Source organism: Chiloscyllium plagiosum, chromosome 21 (assembly GCF_004010195.1).
Source record: "Chiloscyllium plagiosum isolate BGI_BamShark_2017 chromosome 21, ASM401019v2, whole genome shotgun sequence".
Lineage (NCBI taxonomy): Eukaryota > Metazoa > Chordata > Chondrichthyes > Orectolobiformes > Hemiscylliidae > Chiloscyllium > Chiloscyllium plagiosum.
Genome location: NC_057730.1, coordinates 15590823 through 15618716, shown reverse-complemented (window position 1 = coordinate 15618716; position 27894 = coordinate 15590823). Strand labels below are relative to the sequence as shown.

At 43.0% G+C, this 27894-nt stretch overlaps 2 protein-coding genes across 5 annotated transcripts in view; one reads left to right on the top strand and one right to left on the bottom strand.

Moving 5' to 3' along the window:
* tex2l (testis expressed 2, like) overlaps positions 1-3343 on the bottom strand; it is a 106976-nt gene extending 103633 nt beyond the window's left edge. For 2 of the 4 annotated variants that reach the window (XM_043711315.1, XM_043711318.1), the window contains exon 1: positions 2786-3343. The gene's annotated coding sequence lies outside the window, so the exon portion shown is untranslated. The remainder of the gene's footprint in view (positions 1-2785) is intronic. The other 2 variants (XM_043711316.1, XM_043711317.1) reach the window with 2 other exon arrangements.
* The window catches only part of LOC122560429 (methionine-R-sulfoxide reductase B1-like), a 55324-nt gene that overhangs the window by 14440 nt on the left and 12990 nt on the right, over positions 1-27894 (top strand). The gene's annotated exons all lie outside the window — the stretch shown is intronic.

The window sequence follows — 27894 nt, the reverse complement described above, 5'->3', positions numbered from 1 at the left end:
GCTCCAAGAAACAGTCATTAAAAAAATGTACTTTGGTCTGGTCATTTGCTCAGCCAGTCCCTACCCTCTCTGTTTCCCTTTCCCATATGCACCTGCTTTAATTGTCTGAGTGTGCTGAGCATGGTGGCAAGTTCACTGCTCAGTAACTGCCGGAGTACAGGAGGATTGATGGTTCTATCAGGGTTTTGGAGAACAGTTCTACTGCTGTCAAGGGTGATTGTCAGTTGTGTGGTAAAGCCACACTTCACGTTTATTCATTCACTCGAACAGCATTCAGCTTCCTTGACTGCAGTTCTTATCCAGTAACCGCTATCCAATTTCACAAACAAATACAACGTTCAGACATGGGTGACTGCATCAAGGAGAATGTTAATTGCTAGAACTGTATTGGGAGGAGATAGTAAGAAAGGAACAATTGCAATGCCTCTTTCCCTTTTCCCTGTCCTTTCTCTTTGTACTGACTTCTGACAACAACCAGGCGAAAGTGAGGACTGCAGATGCTGGAGATTAGAGTCGAGCCTGTGGTGCTGAAAAAGCACAGCAGGCCAGGCAGCATCCGAGGAGCAGGAAAATCAATGTTTTGGGCAAAAACCTTTCATCAAGAATGCCTGATTGCCTCATACCTCATTCCTGATGAAGGGCTTTTGCCCGAAACATCGATTTCCTTGCTCCTCGGATGCTGCCTGACCTTCTGACAACAACTGTCCACATCAATGATAATAACGCAATTCTAAAATGATTCCACTGAATCCAAAGAAATTGGATTGTCTCATTTTTACCCATCATCTATTTACCTGAATTATTTGGTATCAATCGATTATTAAATGCGCAGTAAACATGCTGTCTATGGTTTCTCGTGGTTGTGATTCAGAAATAAAAGTTGGTCAGGACACTAGCCGGATTCTCCTGCTCTTCTTTTCCTTAATCCAAAGGATTTCTTTATGCCTAGGCTTTGATTTAACAGCATTTTCCAATAACACTACACTGGAGTGCTCACCTGGGCTAATGTTTACTGAACACACCACCTCGTGACTCAAGGGAGAGCTAATGCTTTGAGTCTAGGTGAGTCTTCATCAGAGCTTGTTCTCTCTCCATGGATGCTGCTTGACTTGCTGTGATTTCCAGAATTTGTGGCTTTTAGTACAGCTTCCAGCATCGGTAATAATTTCCTCCTACATTGTGTTTAAATCAACATGACATGCCTTCATTTGTGCAGGGTCATGTAAAACATGACCGGTTGAGATTAGCAAACTTCAGAGCAATCATCCAAAGCAGAACAGTCCTGTAGTGATTGTAACAAGGTTGGTCAGTTAAACCTCATAGAATATGAGTTCCCTGATTGGGGCTGTTAATCTGGTCCAATCAGGGAGCCCTGGCTGACAGATATCAACAGAAGTGTCAGAGGTTCTCGCCACTCTGATAGCTGGCTCTGAGGAAGCCACACCAGTGTCAAATACTATGCAGGGCTGACTTGGTGATGGGATATCGGCTTCTGTGGGATTAGTCAAGTCCGTCAGGTCTTTGCATGATGTGATATCTCCATGGGCATTAACCATCTATCAAAGCAAGGCCTGGTCATCTCTGATTGCAGATGCAAACATGCGGGCACAGGGCAGTCTGAAAGATCATCAACTTCAAGCGTTCACTCTGTTTCTCTATCTCTCCACGGATGGTTGCCTGACCAACTGAGTATTTCTAGCATTTATGACAGATTTCCAACATCTGCCATATTTCTCAAATCCACATGCTTGGAATAAGTGAAGAGCTACCTTCCTGCATTTTGAATGTGCTCATTATCCAATCTGCCATATCACAAACTGCGTCACAAGATACTCAATCTGTAGCAACATTTCTAGCCATCTTGGCTGCTCAAAATAATTGCGACACATGGAATAAATCATCATTCCCAGATTAACTTTTCATTTTTCACCCACACGATTTACTTGGGCTTAAATCTCCTCCTTGTTTTGGCATGTGTGTTAATGTTTCAATGGTGAACTCTTCAGTGACTGATGTTTAATTTCGGATCTTTTATTAATATAATGAAAAAACTGAACTAACTTTTCTTCGCCAAGATCAAAGTGATTATACTCCCAATCCTCTGACTTTATTCCAAAAGTATATTATGAATAAAGAAATAGGTTACAAGAATTGAGTTTGCTGGAGAAGCTCAGCAGGTCTGGCAGTATCTGTGGACAGAAATCAGAGTTAACATTTCAGGTCCATTGACTGTCCCTTACAACCTCAGAAAGAAATTTCCTGAAAATTCGGGAGGAGCAACTGTGAAAGCATTACCGCTCCATCTGAAAGAATCTTTCAGCGAGCATAGGGTTAACACTGTTCCATCATTGCACATCAAAATGTACAGCAAATGGAGGAATAAAATCACAGTGGAAATAATTCTCCAAAACAGTTAACCACCAAACAGATTGAACCTGAGAGCGTGACTATGCAGGGTTCTCAAAATTATTATGTGTTCCCACAGCAGTGGGCAAGAAGTCATCAGAGGTCAGGTGTCACAGTATTGCCTTTTGGTTTCCAATGCAAGAGAATAATTGAATTGAACACAAGACGAGCAGGAGATTTAAAATCCTATTACTGCGCCGATTCATCTCAGCTCTTTCTTTTTTACAATGAGTTAAACAGTTGATTTTCTTTTGATCGTGCAATGCACGAACTCAATTGAGTTTCCTGCAGTTAATGCTTGCTTTTAATGCATCGTCTGTCCTGTGCGAATACCGGGAACAGAACAGAGAAGCTGGCTTTCAGTAAAAATGGAGCTTACCAGAGTATTAAGAGAACAGCAGCACTAGGATCCACTCTCCTCTGACACACGCAAAACATCTCATAGCTGCAAAATTCTCCTGCTGCATTGTTTGACTTTGAGCAAATATTCCACCGTAAATATCCCACTTACAAGTCGTCTTTAGCATCGTATTCCTTTGTGGAGGCAGGCTCTCACCCTGTTTCCAACGCCTGGTGGCATGTTCATTGCTTCCACTGATTTTATTCTCCTGTGATGTGAAACAGTACAATTTCTGGGTAGCAGATCTAACTCTTAATGTGCCACAAAAGGCAATCCCAACGTCCCCCCCCACCCCCTGCTCTCTCTCCTCTTCGAACGTTGTCCTGTGTCTGTCTTGTGGGTCAGACATCAGCAGCTGCAGCAGGAGACTGCACACATATGATTATCCCCAGCTTGAGTCCAGCTTAGCCAGCATGTAGTCTGTATTGGAGCTGCTTTCCAGATTTGAAGTGCTCACGTTGTTAAGCCTGCCCTGCTTGGCACACAGAGAGCACATCTTGCTGGGTGATGTCAGGGGGATGGACAGTCCCCCAGCCACAGCCAACTGGTGACTTTGCCAACTGCTCTCAACCTTCAAGCAGCAAACAAATTTTTTAAAACACCAAGTGAGGGCGTGCTTACTGAGAGGGTCCATTTAAATGTCATCTTTTCAATTAAGGTGCCTTAAAAGCTGCCCAGGGTCAAAATTGCTCAACTTCGTCTGAAGACATTGGAGGTAACAAAATGTTGGAGAAACTCAGCAGGTCTGGCAGCATCAGTGCAGAGAGAAACAGAGTTTTGACGAAGAATCCTGCTGCACTCGAAACGTTATCTCTGTCTCCACAGATGCTGCCAGTCCTGTTGAGTTTCTCTGGGGTCTGTTTCAGAATTCCAGCATCCACATATTTCACTGTGATCCGGACGTTGCCGGTGATGTGATGAGCAGCTTATTTGCGTTTATGGCAGAAGGAGAGTTTGGACTATCTCGAAGCAACGGGCATGGTTTCCCTTTTGCTGACTAATTTTCCCATTATTTGGAGATGCCGGTGTTGGACTGGGGTGTACAAAGTTAAAAATCACACAACACCAGGTTATAGTCCAACAGGTTTAATTGGAAGCACACTAGCTTTCGGAGCGCCACTCCTTCATCAACCACCTGATGAAGGAGCATCGCTCCGAAAGTTAGTGTGCTTCCAATTAAACCTGTTGGACTATAATCTAGTGTTGTGTGATTTTTAACTATGTTTCCCATCTTCATCTTGTAGGAAGATGCAGTTCCGGAAATGCGGGGGGAGTCAACTGCAATGTCACAGGCTGGCAATAAAGGTTTCACCCCAGCCCACCCTGCCAACTCTGGCCCAACATCTGGTGCACAGGGTGGTACATTGCTCTGTCAACTTCATCAATGCCATGGTTATGTTCTCAAGAACCAACTGAGAAGTAAGGCCTAGGGACAGTACAGTGGCTTGGTGGTTAGCACTGCTGCCTCCCTAGGTTCAATTCCAGCCATGGGCGACCATCTATGTGGAGTTCGTATATTCTCTCTGTGTCTGCTTGGTTTCCTCTAGGTGCTCCATTGCTCATGCTATATTGTCTCATTGTGTCCTGGGATGCCTAGGTTAGGTGGATTAGCCAGGGATAGGATAAGGGGTTGGGATAGAGGGTTGGTGTGAATTAGATACCTACTTCCACGCAGCACACTGTAGGGATTCTATGATTCCGAGTCTTGGGTATTTTCCTATTGCTATCCATCTAGGTTCCTGAATCTGGGTGCAGAAGGATGCCCATGTGAAGTCTTCACTGAAAGCCAAACTCAGGTTTGTTAAACATTAAAAGTTTATGGAGAAAGTGAGGTCTGCAGATGCTGGAGATCAGAGCTGAAAATGTGTTGCTGGAAAAGCGCAGCAGGTCAGGCAGCATCCAGGGAACAGGAGAATCGACGTTTCGGGCATAAGCCCTTCTTCAGAAAAGTTTATGACATAGTACTTAACCACTATTCATATTGTATCTGAGATACACGATAGTGCCTTGTGATATTGACGGACTTGACCTAAGAGTAAGACGGAGTATACATCACACTTAACACTGGAACAACGACTAGAGAACAACTCATTACCCTCTCCTACAAACAGTCCTTTAAAATGTGATAGGCAGAGCTTATCCTGATACCAGTTAAGCCTTTCAGGGATGAACTATCTGATACAGCACAATTATCTGTATCCTGGAAGCCATTCATAGAAATGAACTCGAGATAGAGGAGAGGTGTATGGAGAGCTTTCCACAGCTTAGGCATAGCCACTAACAGTGGAGTGGATGAAAGGATGCATGAGGGCCTGAATTAGGGAGGGTTGACAGGCTGCAGAAGATTGCAAGGACCACAGAGGGCTGTGGCCATGCAGACATTTGAAAACAGGGGAATGAGGTTTGCATTAAGACACAGGCTGCAGAGTTTTGGATGACCTCACGTTTACAAAGGGTAGAACGAGGGAGGCCAGCCAAGAGTGTGTTCTTATAGTTACATCTGGAGGTGACAAAGGCAGCAACAAGGCAGACAGCAGATAGACAGCATGAGGTGGAAATAGGTAAATGTACAAACATATGTCTGTTGTGGGAAAATGATCAGTCTGGTAAAGGAGTGGGAAATTCACTTGAACGTTTGTAACCATCTCTCCTGAATGGCAATGATATTGTGGTTTTCGTAACAAATATCAGGGTTTTGCAGTGTGCTGCAAGATTATATCTGATCATCCTATGAGTTGCTGCATTCCTTTATGATAAACACAGTACCATAACATTTTGTTTATGCATGTAGCATATTACTGAGCTGTAGATAAAGCCACAAACATTCAGCTTTGAAAATTGGAGAAAAGATTGGAATTCCCAGCAGTGATAGTTCTTGTACTCATCTCTGCTTGTGGTGATCATTGATTGCAACAATCCATTTTAAAATACCAAAATCGCACTGTAGTCAAAGCTTGACTTTCTCAACTGGCTGCACTGATCCGTACAGATTGGTAACATTATCAGCATGAACATTAACTAGAGCAGCTGTCTACCCAAACTCAGCTGAATATTGCTCAGGGTTCAGATGTTTTGAACTGCTTGTCAGCAACTTTGCAGAACAGCAGAGCAGCACTGACAGGCAGTTTAAAGCAGTTGATTGACCCAGGGACACTAATGTAAAATCCCCAGGAGAAGTAAACTATTGTGGAGGCAAAAAAACAATCAAAATGGGCCCTCAGTGCTGCTCAAACACTGATGGAAAACAGTGTTTGTTGACAGTAGCAGATACTGACTGAGATACTGCCAACAATTTCCCAGTATATGCTAACAGTGCGCAAGTTACTTCACTGTAGACACTAACACAGAGCAGTGGGTAGTGACTACTGCTGCCATTGCGGCCAGTCCTGAAGGAAGGAGATGTACAAATAAGCAATGTCATGGGTTTGCTTGCTGAATGGAGTCCATCTCCAATGTTTCTTCATATGCTACTGCTTGTAAAATAACTGCTTCACTGACTGTGCCTCTGCAAAGGAAGTCTGCAGAAGGATGGAATGGTTTTTGTCTAGGTTCGTCCCTAACACACCACCACTGTCACACTCACTCCCACCACACTCCCCCACCGTCACGCTCACTCCACTGCACACAGCCCCACCATCACATTCACCATCCTGCTCACTCACCCACCGTTCCACTCACTCTCCCAAACATACCACTACCGTCACACTCATTCCCCTACACTCCCCCACTGTCCCACTCCCTCTCCCAAACATACCACTACCGTCACACTCACTTCCCCTACACTCCCCCACTATCACACTCCCTCTCCCAAACACACTGAGACGCAGGACTTTGTGCTCTACAGTCTGTTCCCCAGGAAGCACACCGAGACAAACACCAACTGTGCCTGGAGGACCATCAACTCAGTGAAAGATGCTCTTTGATCTGCCTGAAATTTGTTGGTCTTCTGGAACATTGAGTTGAACCTGGCCGAGCATCGCAGGCTGGCACATTCTAAGGTCCAGGAGTGAGTGCTGAGGGACGCACTTGGAGCAGTGGGGAGGACCTCTGTCTTTCTGCCAAAATTAACTTGGGTTCATTCAGTCATCTGACCTTCCTGATGCCTCAAATAATAAAAGATTAGATGAGATTAATTACAGTGTGGAAACAGGCCCTTCGGCCCAATAAGTCCACACCAACCCTCCGAAGAGCAACCCACCCCCCAACACCTAACACTGCGGGCAATTTAGCATTGCCAATTCATCTAACCTGCACATTTTTGAACTGTGGGAGGAAACCGGAGCACCCGGAGGAAACCCACGCAGACACGGGGAGAACGTGCAAACTCCACACAGACAGTTGCCTGAGGTGGGAATTGAACCCAGGTCTCTGTGAGGCAGTAGTGCTAACCACTGTGCTACCGTGCGGCCCACAAAAGATCTGGGTATAGAAGCTCATGCAGTTATAATTCTAAATCTTCAGCTGAATTTATAACTGCCTGTGTCCCAGGAACTTTGCAGTGGTGAAAGACAGTACCCTTAACCTCTCAATCCAGCTCATATAAAAATAGTGCATGCATGCAGGCAAAGTGGCCCCCAGCTGGTAGCGGGAATTGCCAACCCACCTACCTCCTATCTCTGCAGCTAAATGAAAACTCAGTTTGCCAAGTTTCCCTGCATATAAATTAGTACAGATTTTGTTTTAGCAAATTGGAGTTAGAATGAGTACATACCTATCGGAGATTTAGCTGCTCAGTTTAGCAGCTGGAGGTGCATGTGGCTACACTGAATTTCCAGGCTTCCTCCTGGACGAGATATATCACTGGCATCTGTCTGGGTACAAAGGGTTGCTTGATCGAATGCTTCATAGTAACTGGCAATTCAGCATCAAAACAATGAGGGCAGCAATGCAAGGCAATTATTGATCATTTTCTGAAGTAATTTTTACTGAGGAACACATATTAACATTTAAAATTGCTTCTGAATTGCCCTCATCCTTCATCCTCATTATTAACTGCAAGAATCTAAGAATGGTAGGATGTACTCAATACATCCATTCCTAAGTGCTTGAATTTGGATTTAGCTTATATTATAAACATATGTAAGTAAAGTGGGTAAAAAAAGTGACTTCTCTTCTTTATCTTCATCTATCTTTCCCCCATTAGCAGTTTCCTTATGCCTCCTTTATTCAGATGCATCACTACTTTTGTGGATTTTGCATTCATCATGATTCAGATCAGTGCGAGAGAGAACAATAAAAAATGGTGGTCTAGCGTTTCTATGAATACTTGAGGAAATTCTGTACTACAGCCAGGTCTGAACATCAGGACGAGAGACAGGAGAGAGGAGAGACAAGGTGTATGTGGGGAAATGGCCACAGCGAATAGCAACTGAGTATGGATGACAAAGTTTAGGAAGCAGAGGGAGCACATGGGGGTAACCAGGGATTTGGACTGCATGGGGAGAATTTAATGCTCCCCTTGGAGATGGGTTTGGCAGGGGGTAGGGGCAGAGGTGAGGGTGGGTGGGGCATGGAACGTACAATCGGGTAGGAAAGGGTGCGTTGGAAAAGTGGTGCACTGTTGCTGACTGTGGAACAGGTACTGGGAGTCCATTGTTTTAGCGGTTACTGACTCCCACTCAATTCCAAAGATCCTGTTGCCCGAGAGGAATACTCAAACCATTTACCCAGGCATTCTTCCCTAGGAAGACAGACAATAGGCAAGGAACTGACTCAGACTTTAATTAAACAGACCCTTCTTGATTTAACTCTTTAAGTGCTAATATTTAATATAAAACATGCATTCATTGCAACATTTACTTCTCAATTCATTTTATCTAGCTTCAATTTTAGCTCACTTCACTTTACCTTACTTTACTTCATCCAAATTTAACCCTAACTCTTACTTTAACTCAATAAGTCTGGTTTGAACAAAATACTAGCGTGATTTGAGTGAAGTGGCCAACTTTGTCCTCTGTCTTGCCCCATGGTTCTTTGGTTTTGCTCTGAAAGTAAATTCAGGGCACATGCTTTTCCAATGTGGTGTGGAGGTTTCTTCTCCTCTGACAAAAATTCCTTTGTTCTTTAAATTGTGCTCCTTTTCCAGAAAGATCTCTGGCACTCAACCAATGAACTGATGACACTTTTCGATCCCAGCCACTGGAGTTTACTGATAAGCGACTCCCAAATGTTTACCCGAAGCCGAAGACAGTGGCTCTCAATACTGCAGTAATACTGGTACCATTATATCTACAGACCACAATGCCACTTGTCTTATTTGGTCACAGAGCAAACTACAAGTCTCAACATGTTTTGGCTGCAGTTGAACTGAGGTCAGTGTTTAAACTAGCTCAACCAAAACTCCCAGCATGCTTGATTATAGCTCTTAACCAATCACAAAGCCATTTCTGCTGCTGGCCACCTGACCACAATCTGATTCCTTGGCCATCTGAGAATGAACCAAGTTTCCTGGATGAACTTGAGGGCTTGATATCATGGCCACAATGTTCCTGCTCAATCCCTTGTCTTTGTGTGCTTGAATGAGGATGTGTCCAGACAAGAGGGTTAAGTGTCACCCGACATGTTGCTAGTTCTGCTCAACAATGTCAAGAAGAGCTGGAGGTCACAAGGTGGAGTTTCCAACCTCAGGCCTCTTACCACTGCAGAGGACGAGGCTATGCACCTCACAGGCAGTGAGGCTGAAATGGCCAGGCATGAATTGAAAAGTACTGGACACTGAGGAGACATGTGAGCATGTACTATGACGTGTTATGACACGGCGGTGAACCCTTCTGCTAACTAAACCAAACACCCAGAAAAGTTCCCCTCGCTTCATAATCTGTTAAAGTATGAGTGACAGAGAACTTCTAAATTCCACTAATGAAAGAAAAATAATATCAACTTATTCCTTAACTCTAAAAGTGAACATTAAACAACAACTATTTACAACTCTAAGCCTCCCTTTCTCTTAACTATTTGTTATCTGCTTCTAACTCTATAACAATACACTGTGCCCATAAAAACCCACATTTAAATTACATCATCTTAATTTCAAAACCACACAGCAGCTGTTGTCTCCGGTGTCCTCCTTCTTTCTGCTGCAGATCTCCCTGGGTCAACCTCCGTCTTTTACTGCAAAGATGTCACATATGAAAAAGGTACCTTTGATAGAGAGGGCTTTGAGTGGCAGTCTCTCTCAATGGCAGCTAGTCTCTGTCTAATTTTCAAAATGTCTGTTTTTTTTAATACCCCAAACACTGGATCATCTCATTGGTTTGAATAAGAAAAAACAATAAATTCAAACTTGATTGGGTTTTAGTATCCTGGGGCATAATTTAAACTGATTGGCTAAATTTGAATGGTTGTCAAAACAGCAACCAAAACTCAGGTATTTGTTTCATAGCCAAATGTTACATATTTTCAATTTTCCGGTACACTCTGAGACTGTTAGCTAGTCATATGACAGGTGCTTGTAAGCTCCCAGTGTAAAACAGCCTTCACTCTCTCTCAAAGGTACAGTTTACGCCTTCAACTTCATAACACAGAGATCACAGAGCCATAGAGTCATACAGCACAGAAACAGACCCTTTGGTCCAACTCATCAATGCCGACCACTTTTCTAAACTAAACCATTTGTTTGTCTTTGGCCCACATCCCTCTAAACCCTTCCTTCTCCCCACAACCTGGTCAAATGATATTCCTCATAAGTCATAGAGATGTCCAGTATAGAAACAGATCCTTCAGTCCAACTCATCCATGCCGACTAGATGTCCTAAATTAATCTAGTCCCATTTGCCAGCATTTGGCCCATATCCCTCGAAATACTTCCTATTCATTTATCTACCCAGATGCCTTTTAGATATTGTCATTGAACCCACCTCCACCACTTTCTCTGGCAGCTCATTCCATGCATGTATGTATGAAGACATCGCTCCTTAGGTCCCTTTTAAATCTTGTCCATCTCACCTTAAATTTATGCCCTCTAGTTCTGGACTCCCTTGCCCTGGGGAAAAGACCTTGACTATTCACCTTCTCCATGCCCCTCATGATATCATAAACTTCTAAAAGTCCCTGTCAGTCTCCAATGCTCCTTAGAAAAAAGTACCAGCCTATCCAGCCTTTCCTTATAGCTGAAACCCTTCGGTCTCGGCAACATCCTTATAAATCTTTTCTGTACCCTTTTTTGCCTATAGAAGGGAGACGAGGTTTGAATACAACATTTCGAATGTGGCCAAACCAATGTTCTGTAGAGCCACAACATGACCTCCCAACTCCTATGCTCAATGCACTGACCAATGAAAGCAAGTGCACCAAATGCTTTCTTCATTACCCTTTCTATCTGCAACTCCAATTTCGAGGAACTGTGAACCTACACCCCAAGGTCCCTTAGTTATGGAAGACTGTAAGACAGAGGAGCAGACATAGGCCATTCAGCCCATCAAGTCTGTTCTGTCATTCAATAAGGTTATGGCTGATTGATGACTCTCAATTCCACTTTCCCACCATTGCCACTTAATCCTTGATTCTCTTAATGATTAAAAATCTGTGTATCTCAACCCTGAGTATACTTTTAATAAGCCAGCCTTGACAGCACTCTGCAATGAAGGATTCCATAGAATTGTTATCCTCAGAGAGAAGGAATTCCTACTCATCTCTGTCTTATATGTGCAACCCTTTGTTCTGAGGTTTTGTCTTCTAGTTCTGCACATGGAGAAAGAACCTTATCACATCTACCCTGTCAAGATCCCTAACAAACTGTATGTTTCAACATAGTCACCTCCCATTCTTCTAAAATCCAATGAGGACTGGCCCAATGTACTCAACCTCTTCTACTGAGATATTCTTCCAAAACTCGTATCAGCCTAATAACCTCTCACTTCACACGCTCATTCTAGCTTGGGCTGTCTGCTCTTATTGATGTCTGGGTGTTGTATTCAGTTGTAACATCACAATTGTACCACAATCACAGTGAATAGACAATAATAAAAAGAAAACTGAAGCCTGGGTGTCCAGAAAAAGATATTAGCTCTGTGCTGTACAATAAAGAGATAGTCAACGCTGTAAGAGCAAGCATTCAGAAGGTCTAGCTGGACCAATGTCACTGGCTGCAGATCTCAGGTTGTAAGACTGAGTATATTTTTACAGAGTTGGGGTCAGATAGTGTTTAGTTAAGCATCACAGAATCCCTACAGTGTGGAAACAGGCCCCTCAGCCCAACAACTCCACACTGACCCTCCAAAGAGTAACCCACCCAGACCCATTTACCCCTGACTAATGCACTAAACCTACACATCCCTAAACACTTTATCATGGTCAATCCACCTAACCTGCACATCTTTGGACGGTGGGAGGAAACCAGAGCACCCGGAGGAAACCCACACAGACACGGGGAGAATGGGCAAACTCCACACAGGCACCCGATTGGCTGGAATTGAACACAGGTCCCTGGCACTGTGAGGCAGCAGTGCTAACCACTGAGCCACCGTGCCGACCCATCTCCTTCCCTTTACCATTGACTCCAATGGTGATAATTTTATTAGGTTTACAGAGAAACAGTTCGTATATCTCATACATCTGCATTATCTTTGCATGAGTTTGCAAACTTGTAGACACCAGATCGATGGGTGAGAACTTTCTGGTGAGACTGATCCTTCATGCCCCATCATGAAAATCCCTTCATTTAATTCTTATAATTGCGAGACTACTTTCTCAGTTTCAAAGAGTATGGTGCTGGAAAAGCACAGCTGGCCAGGCAGCATCAAAGGAGCAGGACAGCTGATATTTCAAGCATAAGCTCTTCATCAGAATGGGGAGGGCCAGAATGGCTAGACTGTATTATTATTGCTAGACTGTTAACCCAGAGACCCGAGTAATGTTCTGGGGGCCTGGGTTCGAACCCTGCCACAGCAGGTGGTGGGATTTGAACTCAGTAAAGTCTGCAAGTAAGAGTCTAATCATGACTGTGAATCCATAATTCATTGTTGGAAAAAAACACTTGGTTCATTAATATCCTTTAGGGAAGGAAAATGCCATCCTTACCCGGTCTGGCCTTTACGTGACTCTAGGTCTACAGCAATGTGGTTGACTCTTAACTGTCCTCTGGGCAATTAGAGATGGGCAATAAATGCTGGCTTAGCCAGTGATGCCCTCATCCTGTAAATGAATAAAAAAAGGGAAGAAGGTGGGGTTGGAGGAATGTAGCTGGGAATGTGATAGGTAGATGAAGATGGGGGGTGATGGTGATAGGTCGGACAGGTAAGTGAAGCAGATAGGTGGGAACGGAGATGGATAGTTCAAGAGGGCGGTGCCCAGTTGGAGGGTTGGATCTGGGATAGAGTGGGGGCAAGGGGAATGTCATTTCCTCCACCTACGAACAGACCCCACCACTAGGGATATATTTGCCTCCCCACCCCTATCTGCGTTCCACAGAGACCATTCCCTCTGTGACTCCCTTGTCAGGTCCACACTCTCCACTCCTGGCACCTTCCTTGCCACCTCAAGAAGTGCAAAACCTACACTCACACCTCTCCCCTCACCTCTGTCCAAAGTCCCAAATCCTTCCATATCTGACAGAGATTTACCTGTACTTCCACATACACCATCTACTGTAACCATTGCACCCGATGTGGTCTCCTCTATACTGGGGAGACACCAAATTGCGGAATGTTTCAGAGAACGTCTCTGGGACACACGCACTATATAACTCCACCGCCCCATGGCTGAAACCTTCAACTCCCTCTCCCACTCCATCAAGGACATGCAAGCCCTTGACTTCCTCCACTACCAAACCCTTACCAACCGATGCCTGGAGGAAGAACGCCTCATCTTCTGCCTTGGGGCCCTCCAACCATATGGGATCAAAATTGATTTCACAAGTTTCCTCATTTCCCCTCACCCTGCCATCTCCCAAATCCAACCCTCTAACTCGGCACCGCCCTCTTGAACTGTCCTGTCAATCTTCCTTCCCACCTATCTGCTCCACCCTCCTCTCTGGCCTATCACCATCCCTCCCCACCTTCACCTACCTATCACATTCCTAGCTACCTTGCCCTGAGCCCCACCTCCTCCTTCCATTTATCTCTCAGTCCCCTTGGGTCCCCCCCACCCCCATTCCTGATGAAGAGCTCATGCCCGAAACGTCGACTGTCCTCCTCCTCGGATGCTGCCTGACCGGCTGTGCTTTTCCACCACCACACTCTTCGACTCTGCTCTCCAGCATCTGCAGTCCTCATTTTCTCCTGCTTTCTCAGTTTACAGACATAATTCAGGGACAACAGTAGCACAAGCACTGTGATAATAAATAAACTTTTTGCCTGCTATTTCCACATTTGGGAGCATGTTTCCTCTGTGTATTATGCACTTAATAATAACTCTATTCTTTAAAAACAAGCTGACAATTATATTGAAGCCAATAGAGAGAGGATATTGTTTCCTCCTCTCCCTTGTCCCTATGATGAAATTATATGTTTTACTATGTGGGCCTTTGGGCTTATTGCCATGTTCAGTGGAAGATGCATGAGAGAAATTACTGTCAGCCATAATGTTAGATGATCACATAATGTGATCATAAAATGTTCCTTTGCACACTATCTTATTGGTTGTATTAATGTACATTAAAATAGCAGACAGCAGAATGCCATTAAGTCTGCTATTATCGCGAACAGTAATTACCAACCTCTAATCACTAACATTCATTTTCTGATCTCTGTTGCTGCTGTTTGTTGCCAATTTGTTTTTTTTTATATATATTTCAGAATGCCACAAATCACACTGAGTGGAAATTCAGCTTTTCTTTAGTTATTGATTGAAATGATGTAATAAAAGAGAAAAATAGGTTGACTGTGTAGTGAATTAATACGGCACAAGGTCTCAAAATGTCAACACCTACTTCAACAAGGCTCCCGCTAGAATAACTTATTTTCAATTATGACTCCACTTTTTAATGCCTCTTTCACCAGCAAATTCTGAAAGACATCTTGATTAACATTTCTGGCTGGCACTAATAAATATTAAACAGAGTCAAATCCAGTCGGTTTAATCTTCCTCTTTTTAATGGTTTAATTGAAACAGCAAATTTGAGAGGGAATTCTAAGATTAATTGATTAAACAAGAATTCTAAGATTAATTGCTCTTATGGGTGACTATAGAACATAGGGATTTGTGTCTCAGAACAAGCCTTTTGTGTTTTAAACTCACATCAAAACCTTTGGAAAGGGGAACAGATTTGACCTAACAAGTGCCATGTAAATGCTGTAAAGAATTGAAATAAATTAAGCTGAGCCTTTTGGCCTTCTTGTGGATGTGAGATTTTGAGATACCACATAAAAGCTTCTGGAATAGAAATTGTAGTCCAAATAATGGACACTAGCCTTGAAATGACATGTAGAGATGATAAAGGGCATTCGACTTATTATTTTGTATTGTGGTTTAAAGGCAAGCTGTCCCTGATCTTGAGAAGCGATAAGTTTGTTACAGTCGATATCCAGCTGTTATGATTCCACTGGGCTCAGGATATGACTTTTATCAATAATGAGACCACAGCCTGCAGCTTGGCCTTTAATTGTTGTTATGGACTTGGCCAGACCCCATAACATTTCAAGAATGTCGCCCAGACCCTAATTTTGCTAGTTGCTTTAAGCACATATTCCAGGAGGGATGTAGCAGGTCAAACCACTTAGTTTTAAACAAAACAGAATTTACTGACAAGATTACCGAATGAAACACAAAGAAAAGAGAATAGAATACTAAATAACGTAACCTATCTGAAAGCCCAACAGATTATCCCAACTTAATGATGCTGTTCCAAATACTTGCAACAATCCCCATAAATACCCCTTGGCACATAAAGGTAAAATCAAACACAGGGTCTTACAGGGGAGAAGTCAGAGAGAGAGAGAGAAGGATCAGCATGGGCCTGCTTCTGTGGGTCTAGCAGCTTCACAACACTCACTGACCACCAAAACCAAACCAAACCAGAGAAAATCTGAGCTGGGAGAGCTGGCCACTCCCCTTTCACTATACATGTGCTTCTTTTTATTAAAATCTCGAAATCATTTATCCTGAGGCAGTATCTGTTAGCTATAATCAAACTGGCCCTAAAACCCATTCAAACCCAGACATTTTGGAACCTGTGTTTTTACAACCTCCTGAAAAACAAACCAAAGACAACATATCCTTATTAAATGAGCGGCATCATCACACAGTGATACAAAAGATGCTATCATGTCTGTCCCCTACTGCTCTACACTCACCAGAGCTGCCATCGATGGTTCAGTGAAGAGGGCACTTCTTTCAGTTGTGTCTCAGATTGTTGCAATCTCTCCTCTGAGACTTAAGGTTCTGGGTTCATGACCCACTCCAGGACTTGAGCATAAACACCAAGGCAATTGCAATCCTAAAGGTGGGCTATTTTGCAGGAGATACCATTTGGAGAAAGCTGTTAAAACTGCTGTTCCATCTGCCTGAATGTAAAATATTCCAAGGCATTATTTCAAAGAATAAGACACAAGGATTGCAAACATGTGGAGCCAACCTCAGGGTACTGACCAATATTTATTCTAAATCAATACCATAAAGACAGATGATCTGGTTATTATAATATTGTATTTGTGATGGTACTGTGCTGTTTCTCTTGCTGAGAGGTATTGCCACAGTGGTGATGGAATGTCTGCTTCAGAAGCAAAAGATAAAAAAGCTTTGAGCTCCCTGAGCTTTATATTTAAATGATGTAAGAGAAGCATGAGTGGATGGAGTCAGGCTCAGAGATTTTTTAGTTTGGCTTTCATGTGGGGTTTGGAGCTGGCTGTTGAATCTGATAACTGAGCCAACAGCAGAGGTTCAACAACTCTGTCTCTGCTACTGCAAAAAGCGTGAGTCCTCTCTCTGCTGCTTGTTTGTTTCTTTCAGAGTTTCTTTCTCCTAGACTGAGAGATAGCACATGAGATAGATTTGTTTTGCTGAACTTGCCTTTGCCAAGGGTGTGTTTATGGGGCGTCGCTACATTGGAACAGTTGATGATTAGCAGTGGATAATTTATTATTTTATTAAGTATTTCAATAGAGTTTGAGTTATGCCAATACTTATTTTTTAAAATTGTATTTTAACTCATAGAGTTATAGAGTCAGAGAGATGTACAACATGGAAACAGACCCGTCGGTCCAACCCGTCCATGTTGACCAGATATCCCAACCCAATCTAATCCCTCCTGCCAGCACCCGGTCCATATCCCTCCAAACCCTTCCTATTCATATACCCATCCAAATGCCTCTTAAATGTTGCAATTGTACTAGCTTCCACCACTTCCTCTGGCAGCTCATTCCAACTGTGTCATAAGAATAAAGTGTGTTTGACTTGAAGTTTAGTGATGGACCAATTGAATCACATCTGGAATAATGCACCTTACATTTGCCTCTAAATAATTTACAAAGTTAGGATCCAGGCCATCTCTTTGATATATTGTTTTTGGTGGGTGTGTTTGCTACATGCAAATTGGCAGTCGCATTTCATGCACCACAATGGTGACTGCCCTTCAATTGGCTGTAAAGAGTATAATATAGGAGCAGGATTAAGCTGCTTAGCTCCTTGAGCCTGTCCCCACTCAACCAGGTTGTGACTGAACCAATTTAAGCTTTAACATTACTGTCTAACTCTAAAACTCTTCATAAATCAAAAACCTGTCAAACTCAGCTTTGAAAATATTCAACAACTGACTCAACCTCCACTGCATTTTGCAGAACAGAATTCCATAGACTAATAATTTCATAGAATCATATAGCATGGAAACATACCCTTTGGTCCAACCAGTGCATGCTGACCATAATCCCAAATTAAACTATTTCCACCACATGCTCCTGGCCTATTCATGTACTTACCTAAGTGTCTTATGAACGTTGTAACTGTGCCCACATCCTTAGAAGGTTCATTCCACACTTGATCCACCTTCTGGTTAAAAACATTGCCTCTCATGTCTTTTTAAAATTTCTCTCCCCTCACTTTAAAAGTGTGCCAACTAGTTGTGAAATCCCCCACCTTAGAGAAAAGGCACCTACCATTAACCCTGTTCTATACCCTTCATGATTTTATAAACCTCTAGAAGGTCACCTCTCGACCTCCTACGCTCCAGTGAGAAAAGCCCAAGCCTCTCCAGCCTCTCCTTATAACTCAAACCTTCTATACCTGACAACATCCTGTGAAAGGAGCAAGTGCACCTCATCTGAAGGAAGTACTGTACCCTTATTGTGTAGTTCATTTTTTGGCCCATTATTTAACTCTTCTTAATGAGACATTGGTGCATATGAAAAATGCTACATAAATGCAACTTTTTTTTGTTACAGCAAATAAGAGCTTATCTAACATGTCTGGTTTGTACCTGGATGATTGGGAAGATGAAAATGGGTCACACATCAAGGCAGGGTCTGGAAACACTTTAAGGATTGCATTTTGTATTTCCTGTACTGCACGAGCTGACCTCAATGACAGCACTTCAACTGATGGGATTTCAGAGCTGCAAACCTTTAAACAAGAATAAATAAGAATAAGAATAAAATATGTTTGATTTGAAGTTTAGTGGTGGACCAATTGAATCACACCTGGAATAATGCACCTGACACTTGCTGAACAGACTTTGCTGAACAGCTGAAGGGAAATGCGTCAACTTGGACAAAGTTTTAAAAATCTTTTTCGCTGGTTTGTGTCTTTTGGGTAAAACAATGCCAGCATCTGTGCTGTTACCGTCAAGAAGAAAAGGTCTTGTGTTCTTCCAGAGATGAGTTTTAATAAAATTAATCCAAATACTGAATCGAAGATGTGGAAATTGTAGACTCATATAGCCGTACAGCACGGAAACAGATGCTATTGTCCAACTTGTCAATGGCAACTATATATCCTAAATTAATCCAGTCCTATTTGCCAGCACTTGGCCCACATCCCTCTAAACCCTTCCTATTTATATACTCATTCAGATGCCTTTTAAATGTTGTTATTGTACCAGCCTTCACCACTTCCTCTGGCAGCTCATTCCATACAAGCACCATCCTTTGCATGAAAATGTTGCCCTTTAGGTCCCTTTTAAATCTTAAAACTATGCCGTCCAGTTTTGGACTCTTCCCGCTCTGGGGAAAAGACCTTGTCTATTTATCCTATCCATGCACCTCATGATTTGATAAACCTCCATCAGGTCACCCATCAGCCTCCGATGCTCCAGGAAATACTGCCCCAGACTATGCAGCCTCTCCCTATAGCACAAACCCTCCAATCTTGGGAACATGCTTGCAAATCTTTCCTGAAACTTTTCAGGTTTCACAACATCCTTCCTGGAGCAGAGAGACCAGGATTGCACACAGTCTTCCAAAAGTGGCCTAACCAATGTCCAGTATTAGAAGGTCAAAAATCACACGACACCAGGTTATAGTCCAACAGGTTTATTTGCAAGTACAAGCTTTTGGGGTGCTGCCCCTTCATCAGGTAGCTAGTGGGGCAGGATCATAGGACACAGAATTTACAGTAAAAGATCAAAATGTCATACAACTATTGCAATGTAGTGAACAAACTTAGATAACTGTTAAGTCTTTGATCACTTAGAATGGGGATGCATGTTTTGATTAATATGAAAACCCCAGAACTTCTTCCAAGTCACAGTCCCGAGGCAACTTAAGGTTTTACTAGTATCAAAAACAAATGACATTTCAGCTCAGACAATGCATTAAAGGTGTGGGATTCAAATTCATCTGTATCCCAACCTTGGGTCAGACTGGTTCTATTTCCAAACGAGGAATTTTTATAAAATGTCACATGGACTGACTGTGCACAGAAATTGGACAAGAAGGTGAGAAACTAGGAAATCAAGAATAAGTATTATATTCAAAGGAGGAAAGGCAAAATCGAAATAAAATGTAAATAATTTGCAAAAAACACAAGTCGTAGCTAACAACTTGTACTTAAAAATTACAGAGATGTGAGGCAGATATAACAGCTTGGCGGTTTGTAGAGCAATTCCATCTGTGACTTTTAGCTTCAAATACCCCAGGCGAAAATAGTTGACAAGAAGCACTTAGTTTGATGCAGGCAAGAGTCTACGGGTAGAATGATTTTATTCAGCTCCTTTCACAAACTCAGATACCCTGAAGATTTTACACTGCTGTATTTCTGGCTGTGTTTGCTGGTCATGGATACAGTTTGAGCTGCTTCTCAGGCCAATCCCATTTGGAACACAACCTCTCCCAGAGGGAATAATTAACCCAGTTTGTGAAAATACATGCATGAAGTGCGATCAACATAATTCCGAGCAGTTAGCAGAATTAATTCAGTTTTCACTTTCACGCATTTCAGCACAACACACCTTTCTGTCTTCAGTCCTCATCCCAAATCCCGGATCTTTTGGCAATTCACCACAGCAAAGAGCTATGATTTTTTCACGGTCAGAAGTCACACAGGGTACAGTCCAACAGGTTTATTTGAAATCACAAGCTTTCAGAGCTCCTTCACCAATTGGAGTTCTGAGGTAGGGTCACTCGACCCAAAACTTCAAATCTGCTTTCTCTCCACAGGTGCTGCCCCGACATGCTGTGCTTTTCCAGCAAATTCTGTTTTTGGCTCTGATTTCTAGCATCTGCAGTTCTTTTGTTTTCGATCTATATTCGTTTCTCATAACTGCCAAATGCCGCAAAGCGTTTTAAAGCCAATGAAATAAATGTCGATGTGTTGTCACTGTCATAAGGTAGGAAGCATAGCAATCAATGTGCACAAAGGAAGATCTCGCAAACAGCAGTGTAGTTATGATCAGTGAATCTGCCTTTGCTATGGCGATTGAGAGATAAACATTGGTCAAGGAAAGGGGGAGAAATCCCCTGCTTTTTGCCAAATATTACTGTCCATCCACCCAGTGGAGCTCTGGTTTACAGTCTCACAGGAAAGATGATACCTCAGATAGTGCCACACTCCTGGGTATTGCACTGCAGCTTCAGCCCAGATTGTGTGGTCACGTCTTTGTGACTTAGATGCACGAGTATTACCAACAGAGCTGATACTGTCTTAAACTGGAGCAAATGACCTAATTCATGGAATGCCTATCTGCACCGTAAGGCAGGGAGTTCTCACGTTATGGATTGTGACCATGCAATTGGGTTGTGGGATGAGATTTTGAGGTTACAACCTTGGACCCACCGTTAGGGGAATACAGAGCTGGCACTGAGTTTCAACTGGTGCCTTTTCAACATTTGTGGGGCTTTTCTTCTCTGACAGTGGTTGCAGCTTCATTATATGTCTTTGGAAATCTGATTGCTCCTCCAACTACAAACTTTAAAACAGGGAGTTGCTGGCTTCCTTAACAGTTTTAACTCCTCCCCCCAACCTGGTCAAATGATGCTACCCGTCCTCATAGAGTCATACAGCATGGAAACAGATGCTTCAGTCCAACTAGTCCATGTCGACCAGATATCCTAGACTGGTATAGTCCCATTTGGCCTATACCTCTCTAAACCCTTCCTTATCACATACCCATCCCGATGTCTTTTAAACAGCGTCCACCACTTCCTCTGGCAACTCATTCCATATACACACCCACACTCTGTGTGAAAAAGTTGGCCCTTAGGTCCTTTACCTTCTCACCTTAAACCTATGCTCTCTAGCTTTGGACCCCCCTACCTTGGGTAAAAGACCTTTACTGCTCACCCTATCCATGCCCCTCAGGATTTTATAAACTTCTATAAGGTCACCCTTCAGCCTCTGATGCTGCAGGGAAAATAGCCCCAGCCCATTCAGCCTCTCCCTATAGCTCAAACCCTCCAACCCTGGCCACATCCTCATAAATCATTTCTGAACCCTTTCAAGTTTCACAATATCCCTCCTATAAAAGGCTGAACAACGTTCATCCTTCCCAGATCACCCAGTCAACCACTCCTCCCCCCTGTTCCCACCCCTCCCTGGCCCTCCGCCACCCCAATTTCCAACTGGAGTCAAGCAAGGTCTGAGCCTCTGCAGAATGACAGACTTGTGACAGTGCAGAAGGAAGCCATTCAAGCCATCATATCTGTGCCAGCCTGCCCAATAAGCAGTTCACTTAGTGCAGTCCTCCAGCCTTCTCCCTGTGACCCTGTAACCCTTTCATCAAAGAACAATCTTCCTTTTAAGTTGAACCTGTCCTCCACACTCTCAGTGTATTCCATACCTCTTGCTGCATTAAATGTTTTGTTTTCTGAAGTGGTTTTTCTTTTTTTGCAAAGAAAAATGGGCTCTCATTGGGAACATGTTTGGGAAAAACTGCGCTATGGACCAGCGAGATCAGAAATTCCAGTACATGTTGTTTCTGAGAATCATTAACTTGAATATATCAAATTAGACTTGCACTGCCATACACCTCGTCCCATGAGCTTGAAACAGAGTCTACTGAGGAGGTTTCTCATCATTTGTAACTGGGATGCAGGGAATAAAAACAAAGTCACATATATGGCTCACTCCTCATTGTCCTCAGAAGGTGAAGGTGAGTTTGTTCCCACAATGCTGTTAGGTGCAGCATCTCTGAATACCGATCTTGCAATAGTGAAGGAACAGGAATCATTAGTAAATACCGTTGTTCCCATGGGATTGTTATCCTTGTCCTGGTGGAACAGAGACATTGTGATGTGGGTGCGGTTGTGTGCCATCTTAAGAAAAAGTGAGATAATCTTAAATCCAATGGAATTTGAAGCAGTATCAATCTTCTTGCACCTCAGAACACACAAAAAGAATGGAGTTTAAACTGAACTAGGCCTAAAATAGCTTCTCTTGTCCTTTTGAGAAAGTAACCTCATTTATCAGTCTCCTTAGTTACTGGAGAAAACAGCGCCTGATGGATGTAACTGAAAATCCCCAAAGGAGAAAAATCTAGGTTTTAAACTGGAGTCCTCTTGTGGTGGTTCCTGATGCTTCACAAAGATGTAAAACATCTCCTAATTCTCACATACAAAAAAGTATAATTCTATGGATGCTGGGAATTTGGAATAAAAACAGAAATTGCTGGAAATCCTCAATATATTCTGTTCTTATCTTCAAATTGTCAACTTGATGTTTGGTGCCAAAAATTGCCAGTGATCTGAAAACACAGATACTTCACTTGGATTCACACATTTACACACAGAATTTACATATAGTATTCCGTAGCATATTCATACATGTCAGATACATTTAATCTTTGCTTATTTTTCCCAAAACTTCTGTCAAACACAATTCTGCTCTGCCGCAAGAGTGAAACAGATTTTCTTTAAAAAAAACCTCAGTGACGTCCTTTGTGATTGAGACGATGGTAAATGTTGTCTTCTGGATCTGTTTGCAGCCTCTGACAGTATTGACCACACCTCACACAGACATTTACAGCACATGAGGAAGGTATTGGCTAGTCCACAAAGATCTGACTGCATTAACCACATTATCCAGCGCTTGGCTATCGCCTGGAGTCGAGGGCAATGCAAGTGAATATCTAAATACTGCATTAATGTTAAGGGAGTTTCTGACTCAACTAATATTTCAGGTAGCAAGTTCCAAATCCTCTCCACCCTTGAGTGAAATAATTTCTCCTCAACTCTTCCATTAGCCTTCCACTTTGCACCTTAAATCTGTGTTTCTTGATTACTGACCCTTCAACAAGGGGAAAAAGTATTTTCCTATTCAGCTTACCTGTACCACTTATAATCTTATGCATCATTTCTGAACCTTTGCTGCTCTAAGGAAAACAGCCCCTATTAAGTTAAAGATCACACAACACCAGGTGATAGTCCAACAAGTTTAATTGGACTATAATGTGGTGTGATTTTTAACTTTGTACACCCCAGTCTAACACTGGCACCTCCAAATCCCATCTATTAACTTCCTCTTCACATCACTGCTGTCCAAGCAACATCCTGGTTAATCTCCTCTGCTCTTTCTCTTCCTATACTATGGCATCCAGAACCAGACACAGGACTTCAGTTGTGGCCGAATCCGTGTTTGAGACATTTTCACCATATGCATTTCCTTGCTCTTGTATTCTGTGCCTCATGTAATAAAGGCGAGTATCCCAAATGCCTTTTTAACCACCTTATATACCTGCCATACAGGGATATGTAGACCGAGGTCTCCTTGATTTTCAGTATTTCCCAGGGTCCTGCCATTGACAGTGTGATCCCTCGCCTCACTAGCTGTCCCCGACTGCATTAGCCCTCACAATTCTGAGTTGTTTAATACCAATCTTCGTGTCATATGCAAACTTCTCAACCATTCCCCCTACAATTAAGTCCACACCATTAATATACACCATAAACAGCTAACACTGAGCCCTGTTGAACACCTCTGAAAATATTCCAGTCACAGAGACATCCATCTGCCATCATCTAGTTTCCTGTCTCTCAGCCAATTTTGAACAGCTCTTACTTTCATGACCAGTCTGCCTTGACAGTTCTTATTAAAAGCCTTGCTAGAGTCCACGTAGATCACATCAAATGCATAGCCCTCATCAATGTTTCTTGTCATCTCGTCAAATAATTCAATCAAATTTGTCAAATATGGCTTCCCCTAAGGAATCTGTGGCTGACTTTCCTTGATCCTTGACACTTTTCCCATTGGAGGTGGCCCTGCTCTCACCTGGCTTCTTTCTCATCTATCCAGCTGCAGTTGGAGAATCATCTGCAATAGTTTTTCTTCCTGCTCCTGCACCATTACATCTCAATCAGTTTGGATTTCACTGACCTGAGAATGAGCGAGGTTCATTTTGCAACTTTGTTCTTCTTTTTATAAATGGATTGTAAAATGTCAGGTTTGGTGCAAGTGGTGTATCCAAAACTGGCAAAAGCTCAGAGAAACTCAAAGTTTCTATTCACAAATTTGACTCATTCCAATCCTCTTTCCCCAGTCCCGATCCTGATTCTCAATCCCTGTTGTTACTTCCCAATCCTTGTTATTCCTAATCCCTGCCCTTATTCTTAATTCTTATTTCCAATTCCTCTCATCTCTCATTCTTATTCCTAATCTCTGTTTCTATTCACAATCTCTGTCTTTATTCCTATTTATATTCCTGTTCCCAATTGTAGAGGTGATGGCCTAGTGTATTATTCCTGGACTTTTAATCCAGGGACTCAGGTCATGCTCTGGGGACCTGGGTTTGAATCCTGCCATGGAAGATTGTAGAATTCAAATTCAACAAAAATCTGGAATTAAGAATCTAATGATGACAACAAATACATTATTGATTGTTGGAACAAACCCATATGGTTCACTGATGACATTCAGGGAAGGAAACTGCCATCGTTACCTGGTCTGGCGTACACGTGACTCCAGACCCACAGCAATATGGTTGACTCTTAACTGCCCTCTGGGCAATAAATGCTGGCCTAGCCAGTGACGTCCTTATCCCATGAATGAATAAATCTTAATTCCCAATCCCGGCTTTTAATCTGAAACATTATTCCCACTCTCTATCCTTATTCCCAATCCCTGTTTTCATTTCAAATTATAATACCCAAATCCAGTCCCTACTCCCAATCTCTGCTCTCATAACAATTCTTCATCTAAATTCCTGTTCAAATTCCAAATCCCTACCATCATCCTCAATCCTTATTCCTAAATACTGTCAAAATTCCCAATTTTTACTCATGTACATGGTGGTCCATGGTGAAATCATTTAAAAAAACAGCAAATGTTACCTTGTTCATATTCACAAAACCAGTCTTACTACCTACTTCCTCCCCCATCCTTTAACACCACCTACCTTTGCCCTATTTCAGCTCATCCATGTTTTTGCTACCATTAGGCCGAAGGGGTTCAATACCCTTCCAAATAGTCTCCCATTTCCCACTCTGCAAAACTTGATTAAGCCTCTGCTGCTTAAGTCCTTCCCGATTTGTACAGATTCTCAGTCACCCATCATGCTTGCTGACCTTGGCACAATGGCTCAATGGTTAGCACTGCTGCCCCACAGCACCACGAACCCGGGTTCAATTCCAGCCTCGGGTGACTGTCTGTGTGGAGTTTGCACATTCTCCCCCTGTGTATGTGGGTTTTCTCTGGGTGCTCTGGTTTCTCCCACAGGCCAAAGTTGTGCAAATTAGGTGGATTGGCCATGTTAAATTGTCCATAGTGTCCAAGGATATGTGGATTAGCCATGGGAAATGCAGGGTTACAGGGATAGGGTAGCGGGCTGGGTTTTGGTGGAATGCTGTTTGAAGGTTCAGTGTGGACTCGATGGGCTAAATAGCCTGTTTCCACACGTGTAGGGATTCTATGACCTATAAAGTCAAATCACTAATCCCAATACTCCAAATTCTCAAACCCATCTCTCTAATGGCAGTTCCTCTTGTCCTTATCCCGCAATACCCTTTGCCTTTACTCCCCATTCCCTTGCCTTCAGCCTTGATTCCTCCCTCCCTGTACTCACTGTGAATCCTCATGTTCCAGGAACAGCTCAATTTTTAATTCTAAAGCACCCATTTTCAAATCCCTCTGTGTTTTTCCCTCTCCCTTTCTCTGTAATTCCTTCCACCTTGCAACCCACCATCCTCTTCCGCACCCCCTTTTATCACTCAACCATGAGCTGCCCAGGCTTTAGCTTTCAAAACCCAATGATATGGGGATCCACTCATTTCTTTTCTTGAAGTTGCTCCTTGAGACCTAGAATCTTGGCAAGCTTCTGATCATTCGTTTCTATGACTCCTTAAATGCTTCAGTTGCCAGTTCTGTCTGATTCCTTGCCAGGAATCCAAGTATGACCTTCGCAAAGCCATTAAGACAGCCAAGGATCAAGGCCAATCCAAACTAGAGACCCAGACAGACAACTATGGCCAGGACTGAATGACATCACAGGTTCTAACAGGTTCTAAAAAGAGACAGTGCAAGATAGCAGATGACGACATATCCCTCCCAGATCATCTCAATGCCTTCAATGCTTGCTTTGAGCAGAATTTCGGTGGAGAGGTAACACCTATTACGACAAGTCCTGATGAACCTATCCCAACAGTCACTGCATCAGAAGTCAGATCAGTTTTCCTTCGTATGAATCAAAGGAAAGCAATGGGACCAGATAGAGTACCAGGCCGTGCACTCAGAGCACACGCAGATCAACTGGCAGAGGTTTTCTCTGACATCTTCAACCTCTCCCTGCAGCAGACCACTGTCCCTGCCTGTATTATGAAGGCCAACATCATCCCTGTGCCTAAGGCGGCTCATGCAGCATGTCTCAATGACTACCACCCAGTCGCCCTAACTTTGGTGGTCATGAAGTGCTTTGAAAGGCTGGTCATGGCATTAATCAACTCCAGCCTCCCCACTGGTCTTGACTCACTGCCTATCGGACCAACAGATCCGTGTCAGGTGCCATATCATTTGCCCTTTTCTCCTCCCTAGAACATCTTGAAACCAAGAACAGCTACGTAAGAATCCTACTCATTGACTACAGTTCAGCCTTCAACACTATTATCCCCTCGAGACTGATTACTAAACTTAGTGATCTCAGACTAAGCCCCACTCTCTGCAACTGGATCCTCAGTTTCCTGACCCATAGGCCACAATCAGTGAAGATTAAGGACAATATTTTATCGTCACTAACACTCAACACTGGAGCCCCCCCCAAGGGGTGCACTCTCAGCCCCCTACTGTACATAGTACTGTACCCATGACTATGTTGCCAAATACCAGACTAATGCCGTTTACAAGTTCGCTGATGACAGTCGAATCTCAGTCTTTCATGTGTAAATCACAAAACCTTTTTAGAAAAAGTTGCATTCTCTGGTTAACAATGATATTGTTAGCTAGACAATATGTTGAAGGTGTTGGCCCCCTGTGTTCTCTGCCTATGCCATGATGTTTAGATTGATTCTAATCTAAAAAGTGAAATCATGGAGTTTTACATAAATTCATGCAGTTTTTGAGCTCAGAGTTCTACATGAATGCATGCAGTTTTTGAGCAAAGTACAATGTAACCCTGCAAGTAAAAATTCACCCTACAAAATATATGTGTGCATGTGGGTCTTTGTCTGTGTGTGTGTGTGTGTGTCTGTCTGGGTTGGGGGTTGTGAGTGTGAGAAAGTGTATGTGTAGTGAGTGCAGAGTGACTTAAGTCTGTGAGGGGGTGCATGTGTGAGTGTGGGAGTGTGTGTGTCTGTAAGGGTGTG